The 13,829-nt window shown below is 37.5% G+C and overlaps 1 protein-coding gene across 4 annotated transcripts in view; it reads left to right on the forward strand.

The window, feature by feature from the left end:
* Window positions 1-13,829, forward strand: part of DRP2 (dystrophin related protein 2) — a 4,029,288-nt gene that overhangs the window by 3,876,945 nt on the left and 138,514 nt on the right. The gene's annotated exons all lie outside the window — the stretch shown is intronic.

A 13,829-nucleotide genomic window follows, 5' to 3' on the forward strand; every position in this document is an offset into this window, starting at 1 on the left:
TAAAGATTAATCAGTACTCTCCTGAGCAGGTGTCATCCATGTATCCTGTGTGCCTGTAGCAGGAAGTCATTATCAGCTGAGTTGTAAGTGTTCAGTCTCTGCTGTTCACCTTGTCTTCTGGATATGCAGACATCTATAAACACATGACACAGAGATATAGACTATAGCCTACTGGGACTACCAAGATTACAGCTACAGACAAAGGGAGAAACCTAGCTATGCCATACTATATTCACGTGGACTGCTATGAAGTGATATACAATATCTGTAGGAACAAATATGATAATACATACAGTTAGTGTTCTTGCCAACAAGCTTTTACAGGATATGGCAATAGTTCCTACTGCCAACATCTGTGGTCACCTTCATAATTGCCTATCCTAGTACAGAGGGGGGGATAAGTTTCGGTAGGCATGTGAGTCCTGTATCAACACCACAACCCATGTTATAAATTATACCAACAATAAGATTACCATAACAATGGCAAGCATGTTTATAGGCAGGTTGTGCTGATGTTTTAGGTTACCCTGTTGTGAGTACAATCTACAGGGAAGCCACACATACAAGCACCTATATCTCTGTTGACAGTCAGCACCTATATCCCTGTTGACAGTCTGTTGTAATGTAAGGGTGCACATCCTTAGAAAAGTAGCCAAAGACATCTTACCACACAGTCTCAGAGTACTGTGTGCCTGCTCAGACTAGTTATAGGTCCAGATAATGCTGCCATTCCTCATATTACTGCTTTCCAAGTATGTAAGATAGCTTCTCCAATTTGTACAGCAGAACACAAAATAGTGGTGCATATCTAGGATTATGCAACTTTATTGTAATGTGCTTGACCTGTAAAAAAATTAGATCAGTTGAAAGAATGCTTAAGAATTTCTTTATATAGTAGCCTGCTTCGTTGGGTGCCATTCTTTAAATAATCCTGGGGGGGAATTGTTCTCCCTGTACCACGTGTTGATGTACTTGCCACCATTGTACTATAATTGGCAAACCTAAGAGCCAATCCAGTTTATTGACCCCCAGCTGCAAGAATATGTCCTCTGTTCATGCATATTTCCTTTGTCATTGCCTTATGGATGTAATTCCCCACCAAACATCAGTCTATGTGTATGATTTGACTAGTAGGTCTATATAGAATTATAGCAGTGTATACACCAACCAGGATGCAACAAAACGTGTTCCCCCCTTCCTCCTTCAGCTAGTGTAACTGCCTTAGGTTTCTAAGTTTGGGTTCCCCTTACTTGCTTTTAAACTTTCTGGCATTTGTTTATGTTAAGAACCAATACCAGCCAGAAGCCCAAAAATATTGTTTATCTACTTTTTCTGATTTACATTATCTATTTTAAGTGTATATTCTCTTTTACTGCTCCCAACACTGTCACCTAACTGTGGACCTTTCCCTTCACTGATAGTTTTTTGCTGTTGGGCTGGCCCTCGTGGTACAACCCCTCTCTGTTTGAGCTAACTCCTGCCCCCTACCTAACCCCCAATTCCCACCCACCCTCACTACTCCTACATTTATTCTAACCAAACCACACCCAATCAATTGCCTACCTAACCAGCATCTATTCCCTCAAGCCTTTTAGTAACCACTCCAATTGCTCTTCCAACCTCCCTCAGCCTACTACTACTCATATTATTCTCATCAAACATATAAACCTCCTCTACTAGACACACCAAAATCACAACAATGTTTTTTACACTACTGACAGTTGCTGTCCACCTCACCAGTTATTACAACCATAATATCATCAACCTACAGTCACCCACCTTCTCTTCCCAGACCCCACTTCATACTTCACAAACTAACTTCTGTATAATACAACTCTTCAACTCCTCTAAAATAGATCTATTTTCATACAAATATTTACACACAATCACCTCTCTACATACAAGGATTAATCACTCCCAGTCATCAGGTAAATTCCTCCACTAATCCTCTCATAAAAAAATTAGAATTACAATTAAGTGGCAACATCCACCCTAACCCAGGCCCTAACAGTAACCAACAAAATCCCCTCAGTATACAACAATCAACTCAACCATCAAGATTAGCAAACTGCCTACCCTTTACAAATATACCCCAAAAGAGCTCAGACATTCACATCATTAACATGAATCTCAGAAGCCTACTAAATAAAATACACAAAATTCATGCCACCCTCTCCCTCTACACCCTCAACATAGCAGTTCTAACTGAAACCTGGCTCAAACCCCACATAAAAAAATAATGATATCCTACCCCCTGGCTACAACATCCATAGGCACAATAGAATGCACAAAACAGGGTGGAGAAATAATATATAAAGACACATTTAATCTTCAGCGTTTAAACATTAACCTCCCAAACCTAAATAACACTGAACTAATAACCTCCTGACTAATAATCATCAACAATAAATACATAGTCTTAATACCAATACACATCCCTCCTGGCAACAACCCACCTATAATAGAAAACCTACTTTCATGGGAATCCATAAACTGACATGGCTTTACCCAAATGATACTAAGACCAACAAGGGTAGACAAAATAGCAACAAACAGTCAATTTTCCACTCAATCCTTATTAACAAACCCTCTCTGATCAATCACCTAGCTTGTCTTCCAGACAGACTAAGTGACCACCAACCAACCTATCTCCTAGTGCACCATCATGGTATCACTAAAACAGTAATACACAAACAAGTACGCAATTAAAAAAAAACTTTCCATAGATACTTTTAAATTACTCCTAAAAATAGCAACTGGTCCCCTCTAAAACATCTCTCATTAGACTCAGCAATACAGTAGTTCAGCAGTACATTTTTTGATATACTAAACAGCCTTGCTCCTATCAGGAATGTCAGAACTAAAGCTGTCCACTGCCCATGGCTTACAAAAGAAACTAGACAAGTACTAAAACAAAGAGACAAACTCTGGTTCCAATATAAGCCAACAAAAGCAAAGCCTCCTTTGACAATTATCATTACTTAAGAAATTTAATGATAAAAAAACTTTTCTATACCACAATCCAACATAAACACCAAAATAACCCATAAAACTTCTGGGATACTATTAAACAACTTCTATATCCTGGCCAAACCTCAACCCCAATGCCCAATTCCTCTAAACATACACAGAAAGTATAGTAAACCAATTCAACTCTTTTTTTCACAAACTCTGTAGAACACCAAAAAGGATACCCCCTAGTCACCCCACCGGGAACCAATGTCTCCCCAACAACAATATCACTACAACCTATCCAAATAGGCAAAAATAAAAAAAAATGTTAACCAAACTAAAACATACATCACTTGAAACTGACAAGTTACCTAATGAATACTTCAAACTAGAAGCTGATGTCATCTCCTACCCTATACCTATCATGATCAACAGATCCACCTCTGAGCATTGCATTCCTAAGATTTGGAAAATTTCCTGTGTGATACCTCTCCACAAAGGTGGCTTCTCTGTAGAACTTTCCAGTTACAGACAAATATTGATACTATCTACTCTTTCAAAATTTCGGAAAAATGCACCCACGCACAATTACTAGACCAGCTGTTAACCAAAAATCTCCTAACCAATTCACAACATGGATTTTGACCCAGCCACAGCACCACAACTGCACTACTAGGTTTCACCAACATTGTAAACTAGCTTAAAAATGATGGACAACTTGTCTCCTCTATTTGTTTAGATATGTCAAAGGCATTTGACATAGTATCCCACCAAAAGTTTTTACATGAACTCATCCCCTGAAATATCTAAAACTATCTTTCTGATTACCAACAGGATGTCAAGTGGCAAAACAATCATTCTACCCTGCTACCCATAACTATAGGAGTCCCACAAGCATCAATATTAGGTTCACTTCTGTTCTCGATCTTCACTAACAGACTTCACACCACAACCAACATTGCCACTATCATACAAATCACAAATGACTCCACTGTTATCTGTGCTGTGCCCTCATTGCCACAACTCCAAGAAATCACTCAAAAATCCTTTTCTGCCGCCAAAACTTACATACAGAACTATCTGCTCATTCCATTCCCTAACAAAGCTAGCTTAATGCTTTTTTCTTAACAAGCATAATAAATCTTACAACATAAGTCAGCACTTTAAAATCACCTCATCTAACAGCACAAAAATTGTGCTAATCTCTGAAACCAAGCTCCTAGGTGTCACCATTGATAGCAGTTTGAGATTTGATAAACAGGTATCACTTATTAAAAAAGCTCACATAAAATTAGGTTCCCTCTATAGAATTAAGACTTATCTCACCAACTCAACTAGACAAGTTGTCACCAGGACCCAGTTATTATCCACACTAATGTAAGCCTCCCCTATATTCAAAAACCTCAAAAAAATAGACTTAAACAAGCTAGGAAAATATTACCACAAAATAACCAAATTTTCCACAAACCTGTCCGAAAGAACACATCACTGTGTTGCTCTCCAACAACTAAAATGACTTGAGCTACCCAACATCTTAACCTTCAACCAACTTTTAATGACACACTCTTTTGTATATAAGCCCGACAAATGTCCAGTCCTCCAAACCCTAGTACAAACCTACAGCAATAATAGACCCCTGAGATCCTCTAACAAATTACTGCTAAAAGTTTCAAAGTCCAGCAACAGCTTTGAGGACTCTCTTTACTCTAATCATATCACTAAAACCTGAAACGCCATCCCACAGAATATTCTTAACACCAGTAACCCCAACCAGTTCAAAAACCTCTTAGTCTCATCCAAATCACAGTTGGCTATGCTCTTGCTCATCCCCAGGCTGAAAAGACTTATTTGTCCAGCTCCATTCCCTCTACACTCTACCCTTTATACACATCCATTCTTCCTATTTTCACAGTCCAGCCCTGGGCCCCCTATAATCTTCTCCATACTTGAATATATAGCTATATATTACAAGATTCCGTTTCACCCATCTTCTCTCCCCCTTTTTCTTTCCATATGTTTCCTCTCCACTCATCCATAACCTCAGCAGAATTCTCTACATGAACAGCACAATGTGCATCAATATGAGTGCAATTGTACATGACTGTGGATATACTTGCATGACACCTTCTATACATTGTCATTACTTTTACTTACTTTCACACTCCTCTTTTGAAAATGTTAGTTTAATTATGTTAGCCGACTTCTACTGACTAATTGTTATATGTTCCTAGTATTGTCTGGGTGGGTTTTCTCTCTGTTTAACAATCAGATCTCTGTTTTAATCAGTATTAATGTAGTAATGTACCTGTCTCAGATATATGTCTTAAAGTTTTACTCCTGTTCTTAATCTTTCTAACCTGTCATAGATATCTTAGGTTGTACTTTGCTGTGTTAATTGTATAATTTACATGTGGAGCTTTTCTCCCCTGGCCTCTGCTGAAAATGGACTACTTAGTCCAGTCAGACATCCCCGGTAAACAAATGTCAAATAAAATAAAAAATAAATAATAAAATTTCCCTACCATGTATTTGTAACTTAAAGCACTACTGCCTATGTTCATTTCTGACAGCTCATGGCCATGAGCTCATGTTAGAGACTTGAGCAGTTATGCATTTTATGCTATTTTACTACATGTTGCATTACATGCAATGCAGAAATCATGCTATAAGCATGACTGACAGGCTACAATTTTGTTCTTCTTGAATGTGACACCATTTTCAGATTGCCTACCAGAGACCATTTGCAAGGTATGTGAAAAACAGCAAGATTATTTATCATCTCCTCATGACCATTTCAGGGAGCAACTGCTGGATCCCCTAACATGGTGTATCCAAAAAGCTTGATGTCAGAAATACCCTGGCTGAAGAGTTGTCATCACTCATGGGCATTACTCACATAGGAAAAAATGCAGACATCATTTTGATGACTGGTGATGCTGACACCTAAATGGAACAATAAATTATCAGCAATTTTTTTTATATATTTTTTCTGTTTTATCCTGTTTTAGGTTTTAGATGGTTGATACTGCTTGCAGGCATTTATCAAGGTCATCATATGAAAGATGCACCTGCTACTGCCTGGATCAGCCATGCCAGAGGAAGCGCTGGTGGTATTCAATGTAAGAGGCCTGTAATGTTTCATGCGAGTTTTACAGGGTTCTGTTCTGTGGGAGAGTAATGCTGCACTATTGAACAGTGACTGTACACTACCTGATGTGTCTACATGTACAACTGTGGCACAGTCTGATTAAGTATGATACACTGTATGCAGGGGAACAAACTTGAATTGTCTCTCACACAGCTAGGGATACAAAAATATGGGACTTTATCTATTGTTCTACCATCATGGTTCTCTAGTGTGTCCCTTCTCTTTCATCAAGAGCAGAAAGTAGCTGCAGTAGTATCACCTTCCACAAGAGGCATGAGAGGATAGCAGCCACCCATGTTAGTTCCTTTCACAAGTGCTGACATGTCTGTTAAATATATTCATTCCAATGTCAGGACAGACTCTCTTAAATCTAACTTCCCATTTCACCTCCTCATTGCAGGTCTGAATGATAGATTTGATTCAAAGACATCTACACTATATCTGAACCCTGCTGAATCTGTGGCTGAAGTACAAGATTGTGAAGAGGCTGAGTGCGCCTCACATGTGGAAGGGGTTCTGACCGGTACCCACCTGCATTGCTTGAGGTTGCCCAGATGTAGCTGGAAAGGGGGGTAGTGGCTGCCCTGGAGAGAGCAGTGAGCAAATATGTAGCCTAGAGAGGCTCCTGGATCAGATTGTAGATTCACTCAAATGACCAACTTGAACCTTGAGGCTACCAGGGGAGGATGTAGCTCATACAACAAGCCATATTGATACATCACATGATAATGGATCACTGTAATGTCCTCCTGAGCCAGGACAGGAGATGACACACCATCTGCTCATACTTCACCTTATCCCATCTCATGTGTACTCTCTTCATCTTGTGTCGCTCCCATTACTCTGTCCAATCCTTCCCATCAGCATTTGTCTGCATCTATACCATGTGACTACTTAACCTTCTGTGATGCTTTATGTCATCCTGTTATGGCATGAGATAAAACAAGTAACTAATACAAACATTACTTTATACTGGGCATGGATCTGCCCAACTTCACATTTTATGTTCTCACAAGATTATAGTGTGTGGCGTATGACCACTCTCCAAATTGTGTCTTATTCTTCTGTGTATGAATTTCTCTTCATGGTATGTTTTCTTGCAGTTTCACTGTACAGCTGCATCCACCACTTGCATAGTTGTAGTGCTGTTCTTTTATGTCCCCTGAAACACATTTAGCTGCATTGAAGCACTACTTGCCTTCATTTGGACAATTATTGTTTTCTTATGAGGAGTCCATTACCAACTCAAGGTTATTACACTTATAGTTAAGAAATTCAGGAATCACACAGTCTGATTTTCAAGTATAACACAAATTAGAGAACTCATCTTAGAGAAAATGTAGGAAGCACATTTAGAAATCGCGATGTGGAAGAAAAGAGTATTCAGAGAAGCATGTCAAAATATACTGAAAAGATGGTTCAAAACTGTCACATTTGTAAATTGTGTCATCAAAGCAGCTCCAAAGATGTCATGGTTCCCCATTCTAGATCAACCAGAGAGTAAGGTAACTACAGATCTGTTCCACTTTATAGACAGTATTTTGTTATCCTGAGGTGATTAACGTCAATGGTGACTTATTACCGACTCATTTACATTACTGAAGTCATTTTTCTCACAGGATTACAGATGTACTTGTCACATGTAATGGTCCACAATATGTCTGTCAAGAGTTCAATTTTTTTTATAAGAATGGGAAATTAAACATGTTATGTCTTAGCCACGATATTCTAGGTCAAATAAGGTAGAACAACTGATTCAAACAGTGAAAAATGTTATGAAAAATATGTCACCAGCTCAAGCAGGCTTAGTGTTTTGCACTTCTCAGGTACAGAATATTCAACTAGTAGGCTTTTTCCTTCTCAGTTGTTGATGCGGAGGAGAATAATCCAACAAAGCTGCCATTATCTTCAGCTTTACTGCAGTCAGATGAGATTTCCAGTGTACAAAGAGCATTCCAACAGTACTGGAGAAATAAAAGTTCTGTTGCAGCTAATCAACCATATCCTGTAAATCTGAAGAAATAGTGCATGTTATCCAGAATCCAAATGGCAAGTATTTATAAATGTAAGAGCCAGCTGCTAGAATGTTCAATGCACCAAGCAAGCAATAATGACAGACAGGGCATTTGTCATTGTGGAAATACTGTAAGTTCGAGGGTGCTCTGAGGTCCTTCACCATAGGCAGAGGGCCTCTACCACCCGCTGGAAGGCATTATTTGCACAATAAGGCATATCCTGGAGGGCATTATTTTCTTAAAGAATGGGCTGTCCATAAAATTCTTTTGCATTTTTTAATGACTATCTATATATATATATATATATATATATATATATATATATATATATATATATATATATGGTTCCCTATTAGAATCCTGAAACACTATAAGCCTGAAAGTCAAAATCCTGAAAACTAATGACTGAAAATGCAAAATCTCGAAAATGCAAAATCCTGAAAGTCAAAATCCTGAAAACACAAATAATGCTAATATGTCACTATAAAGACACTAATATCTACCAACTGACCCTGACCCCAACCCTAACCCTAAGGTCCGTCACTATCGCACACTCACCTGACCCGCGCCCTAACCCTAACTCACTTAAACTGCCCCTAACCCCAATATTTGTCACTATTGCATACATGCCTAACCTGCGCCCTAACCCTAACTCACTTATACCGCCCCTAACCCTAACATAAAACCAACCGCACACTTACCTGGACCCAACGCATGACCTAACACCACAGGGCTAACAATAGCAAAGCCACAATGACGTCAGTATGTCCATTTTGTGTTTTCAGGATTTTGACTTTCAGGATTTTGCATTTTCGAGATTTGGCATTTTCAGTCATTAGTTTTCAGGATTTTGACTTTCAGGCTTATAGTGTTTCAGGATTCTAATAGGGAACTATATATATATATATATATATATATATATATATATATATATATATATATACATATATACACACACACACACACACACACACACACACACATATATTTTTTATATATACATATATAAATATAGATATATTTCTTTAATATCCCTTATGTAAAATAGTTCCTACACTTACTGAATCAAACTTGCTTTAGTATAATGTAACATTTATGCTGGAGGAAGTATTTTACATCAGAAATATAAATTATGTCAATATTTAATGTCTACACACACGCACACACACACACACACACACACGCACACACACACACACACACACATACACACACGCCCAGATATACAGATTCTCACACATATACTTAGAAAAACACAAACACACACATTCAGAAACACAGACATGCATATACATAGATATACAATGGATATAAAAAGTGTACACACCCCTGGTAAAATGCCAGCTCTTTGTGGTATAAAAAAAAAATGAGACCACCATAAATCATTTGAAAACTTTTCCCACCTTTAATGGGACCTATAACCTGTACAATTCAATTGAAAAACAAACAAATCTGTTAGGGGAAAAATATATTAAAAAAAAAAAACGTACAATAAGCTGGTTGCATAAGTGTGCACACCCTTAAACAGTTTACTATAATATTTCTGAATCGGACTCCATCGACTGTATTTTTGTTGAACACGGAAATTCAAAAACAGTAATGTCAAACAACAAAAGCCAAGCTAGGAATGGTTTTAACATGGGTCGAGATAGGTGTTCATTGTTATTGCTGAAATGCAAACCTCTCCCCTATCTCGACCCATGTTAAAATCCATTCCTAGGTTGGCTTTTGGTGTTCGACATTGCCATTTTTGAATTTCCATGTTCGACAAAAGTGCGGTCGATGGAGTTCGATTCAGAAATATGATAGTAAACTCCTTAAACTAATAGTTTGTTGAAACACCTTTTGATTTAATTACAGCATTGTTTTTATGCACCAGCCTTTGAGCAGATCTGAAAAGAATGGGATAGGTTTTACTAACATTTATACCTCCTACTTTGAGCAAACAAATTATAATGGAAGAGAAAGTCTTCCTGAAGGGAGGTTTTGGATGGCTTTAGGACGATGACCACTGTTAAGCGTCAACAGGTCATCTGCATAGAATAGGGCCCTTACTGTTTTTATAATAAAAAACATCCCCAGTAAAAACTGTTTCAGGCAGGAATCAAAACACTAGAAAAAGGTTAGTTGCAATGACCTGAGGAATGATTTTCCTGTTATCCATAAAGCAATAATGGACAGAATAAAGATGCATACAAGAAAATGGTTAAAAAATGATTTTACCAGTTATAGTTATTTAGTACTGTTATAGTAATTGAATATCTTTTGCATCAATTACAGGATTCTTGAAAAGTCATCATAAACTGACATATTGTGATTTTACTGTTGAGTTACATATTGCTGCTTATTTGTTAACGCAGATAAACCCACTAGGCACAAGTATTTCTTTCTGGACATGACTCAGAAGAATTGTCATATAAAGTGACATGTTCAAAGTCACATAGTATGAACTTACAGACTGAGGAAATCAAGCCCAGAACTAGAAATAAAACTCATTAATACTGTAAAATATTAATCTTTGTCAGCATGCTATGTAATCTCAACATAGACACTGTAGATGAGCTTCTACCTCCATGAGGTGTTTATTCAAAGCACCTCCTGAAATGAATATGTGTCACAAGACACACATATCCTTGTATCTATGAGTTAGTGTACTTAAAGCTGTATATCTTGTCGGTACTAGTCATTTCAGTGATACATTAGATATTTACAAAGCTTTTATCCATTAGTCAATTTATGCATAAAGTGTACAGATAGTGATAGAAGTATTCATGCGTGTTTGGGTGTGTGTGTGTGTGTGTGTGTGTGTGTGTGTGTGTGTGTGTGTGTGTGTGTGTGTGTGTGTGTACATATATATATATATATATATATATATATATATATATATATATATATGGGTCTACTTCATTTGCCCTAACTTCCAATTGACTGACACCCATTTGACTGTGACCAAATGACTGAAATTTCATTTGACTGACACTTCATTTGACTGACAAGTATTATTGGCAGTCTCAAGAGTACTGTAAAGCAAGTAAATGGAATATGTCCCCTTCCCCACTGTACTGCAACCCTGGAGTTAGAATATATAGTTGGGGGGGTGAAGCCCCCCACTTACTTTTGTTTTACTAAGCAATATTAAAGCAAAACCACACAATATAATATGAAATTAACTGGGGGGCTTCACCTAACTATATATTCTAACTCCAGGGTCGCACTACAGTGGGGAAAGGGACATATTCCATTTACTTGCCTTACAGTGCTCTGGAGATTGCCAGTAATACTTGCCAGTCAAATGAAGTGTCAGTCAAATTAAATTTCAGTCAAATGGGGTCAGTTAAATGGGTGTCAGTCAATTGGAAGTTAGGGCAAATGAAGTAGACCCATGTATATATATATATATATATATATATATATATATAGATATATAGATATATAGATATATATATAGATATATATATATATATATATATATATATATATATATGTGTGTGTGTGTGCGTGTGTGTGTGTGTGTGTGTGTGTGTGTGTGTGTAGTTTTGTAATCTGATTTGTGTATGTCTCAGAATCAAATGTAGAGTCTTGGAGTATAACCAAAGAAATCACATGGCTTTAATACACGTATGTAAAATTTTGTTTCTTAAAATCTTTGTAAAGATTTAGATGCAAGTGTCTTGTCTGAAAATTCTGTGAGACGAGAGTGCACCAAAACTTCAAAGCATATTTTTTCTGAGTTTGAGACCTTTTCAGACCAAAACCAAAATGTAATGAATGTGGGTTTAGCAACTGCAATGCAGTGGCATAGCTACGTTTTTTTTTTTTAATTATACACCTGGCGTGTATGAAAGTAATGGAATAGACTCACACCTGATTATTGGCCTGGATTGATTGATTGATTTCCAATACCACCAGTATTAGACTGCAGTGCACCTCTGTACCACAGAGATGCTTGTTTTAGATAGCATACCTTTTCAGTACTAAAAATACATTTTCAATGTTAAAAATCCTGAAATAATAGGTTTAGCAAAAAGAAAGAGCAAAGCCTGTTATTGTAAAAATAAAAGATTTAGCTGAATATTGAAATTAATAAAATAAAAGCATAGTAAATGTCAGTTTCTTCATTTAAATTATAGTATAACTTACTGAGAAAAATAAATAATTTATTCTAAAATTTATTTTGTGGCATGCATGGTGTATGTCTGACTATACTTCTGCTGCAATATTCTGATTTGTGTGATGAACTTTAATAATAACTCTTCATTGAATATATCTTCTTGTTGGTGGGAAATATGATGTGGAAAATGTTCTTAATGCTTAAGAAAACTCTTTATTTTAGCTACTTGACTGCATTTCCAATAGGAAATGATCAGTCCTAAAACATCAATAGTCACTGTGTTCCCTAAATAACTGCAGAACTCAGAAGTTCATAGGCTCATAAGTAAGTACGAGGCTATCTGCCCTTGAGGGCCATTTTAAGCCTCACCGGTTTCTCTTAATATGTTAGAATTAACCTATCCCATTTGGTTATAAACTGTCCTTACCCATCCCATGGTCAATAATTTTATATTGCCCCTGATGAAAATAACTCGGATTATACATACCCACGGTGGTGGTGCTGCGGTAGTGTTGTCGCCTCACAGTAAGACCCTGTCCGGTTCGATTCTCAGCTAGAGCGTCTTCTGCGTGGAGACATGCGGGAATGGGCATACCTTCGTTGAAGGTTGTGCATCAGGGCTGGTAACTCGGCACGTAAAAATCAACTACCAATCATTAGCGGACCAGAGTTCCGCTGTGGTGACCCCTAATCGGGAAAAGTCGAAAGACACAAACAATACCATAGATAGTTTGAGGGGAACCATGCAATGTATAAAATATTTAGAAGCTTCCACTTAGTAATACAGGGGGCAGTCTAGGGTAAATTTTCTGTTTCCATTCCATAGAACCAAGTTCACCTTGAATATGAACAGAGATAAACTTTGTTTTATGCGGATGGGGAGTCTGTTCCAGAGTAGTGGTATCCTCTGTGAAATATAATTGTCCCTCAAAACTGCTCTGTTGATGTTGTAGAAGTGATCCCTAGACTGAGTACTTCTGATGACATTTGACTTGTTGATATGCAGTAAATCCATTAGTAATGGGTCAAAGGATGCCTTATATTCCAGATACAAGTCACCTCTTAGCAGTCTGTAAGATACCAAGTATAGTGACAGGCTTTGAGTCAGTCCATGTAGGACATGTTATTTAAGTCTTGTATCCTTTAAGTGAGGTATCTGTGTGGGTGTTCCAGCTGTTGCATGTGTATGGACAGATACATGCCAAAGGGGACATTATATTCAATGCCCGGCCTAATGAGAGCTGAGTAAATGGGGACAATAACATCCCTAGATCTAGATGTAATCCCTTTGTTTATAAACTATGTAATATGAAAGGACTTTCTTTCAATTATAGGCACATGTTGGTCAACTGTTAGGTCACTGCTCACTTCAGTTTCCAAACAACTGGGTCAACTCTCGGGGATATTGTTAATGTGAAGTTCCCTGGGATAGATCCCAGATCCCAAAGATCTAAAAGGATGCAATAATGTATTTTTGGCATTTAGTTTCAGTCCATGATTTTGACACCAATTATTTATTTTGGACAAACCTTCCTCCAGGACACAAAGTTATTTGTGGATTCAGTGACTGCTCCTAGCCTGCAGTTATCTGCAAACTTAGCCA

This window comes from Protopterus annectens, chromosome 15.part0 (assembly GCF_019279795.1).
Source record: "Protopterus annectens isolate FY-2018-M chromosome 15.part0, PAN1.0, whole genome shotgun sequence".
In the NCBI taxonomy this organism is placed as follows: domain Eukaryota; kingdom Metazoa; phylum Chordata; order Ceratodontiformes; family Protopteridae; genus Protopterus; species Protopterus annectens.